The sequence below is a fragment of the Dipodomys merriami genome, unplaced genomic scaffold (assembly GCF_024711535.1).
Source record: "Dipodomys merriami isolate MVZ:Mamm:240054 unplaced genomic scaffold, mDipMer1.0.p SCAF_2, whole genome shotgun sequence".
In the NCBI taxonomy this organism is placed as follows: domain Eukaryota; kingdom Metazoa; phylum Chordata; class Mammalia; order Rodentia; family Heteromyidae; genus Dipodomys; species Dipodomys merriami.
Genome location: NW_027203381.1, coordinates 7,831,431 through 7,832,751, shown reverse-complemented (window position 1 = coordinate 7,832,751; position 1,321 = coordinate 7,831,431). Strand labels below are relative to the sequence as shown.

At 32.0% G+C, this 1,321-nt stretch overlaps 1 non-coding gene across 1 annotated transcript; it reads right to left on the bottom strand.

Annotated features, from left to right (window-relative positions):
* Positions 1-250: 250 nt before the first annotated feature.
* LOC138832642 (U6 spliceosomal RNA) lies at positions 251-355 on the bottom strand. Its single transcript, XR_011373597.1, has one exon. It is a non-coding gene; the product is annotated as a U6 spliceosomal RNA (small nuclear RNA).
* Positions 356-1,321: the final 966 nt, after the last annotated feature.

Below are 1,321 nucleotides of genomic sequence, written 5' to 3'. Positions count from 1 at the left end.
GTTTATGAATACAATGAATACAATGCGTCTTGAATGATGTCTCTCAACATTCTCATCCATCCCACCCCAACCCACTCTTTCCTCTACTTTGTAAGTACTGTATAGACTTTGTATATATATATATATATATATATATATATTATATATATATATATATATATATATATATATATTCCCTTACTTTGCAATATGTACAATGAATTCTTGACTGCATTCTGTCCCCATTTCTCCTTTTCATTCATTTACCCATTAAAATATACAACGCTTCATGAATTTACGTATCATCTTTGGGCAGGGTCCATGCTAATCTTCTATCTTGTTCCACTTTTAGTACATGTGCTGCCAAAATGAGCATACGTTTTATTGTGAAGGTAATTTGGTAACTCATTGTCAAATTTTAAGGAGAAAAGGAATCTTATTGTCTTAGCAATCTTTCTTTGTAGAATCTATCCTCTGAAAATATCATGTATTTATGAATATATTTTATAAAAGTATTTTGTCAAAAGGTTTTAACATATCAAAACAATTAAAAACCACCTGGATTTCCTACAATGTGGGATTGATTTAGTTAATGTGGTACATGAGATCGCACACCATTAAATATGGAATATATGTGGGCACTACTGCTATAGAAAAGAGTACACAGTGTTAAGGGGGCGATCATGTATCAAGTTAAAACAACGCTAGAACAATATGAGTCTAGTGTTAAAAGGTGATATCCACACCTATATCAATATATGGAGGAAATTTAAAAGAGCACACAACAGCTCACCAAACATTGTTATTTCTGTATGTCTTCAAGTAACTTTAAATTGTGTGTATTTGATTTTGTTCAGCTTTTTCCACTATTGTATATTATTTAGGCAATGAAAATTATGTGAATTCTACAATAAACCAAAAAAAGTCAAGCATAGTCTTTTAAACGATTTTTAAACAATGTGGAAATTGATAACTAGGTACCTGTAAAAAATGTTTATTTTCCTACTCTTCTTTTGCCCATACTGGGATCCACTCTATCTTGGAGTTTTTTTCTCTACAAATGAGTCTACTTACAGATTTTGCTGATTAATTGGAGATAAGACTCACAGATTTTTTCAGCCTAGGCTGGCTTCACACTGTGATCATCAGATCTGAGCCTCTTGAGTTGCTAGGATTACAAGTGTGAGCCACCCGTGTCAGAATCTTTACTTCTCACTTACTAGTTACTTTCCCTAGGGAGCCATTATATTAAACTAATTGAGTAGATTAAGTGAAAAATACATATCAAATTCACTATACAGAAGCTAGTCAACACATCTACAAAGGTAAATGGGTCAAGATA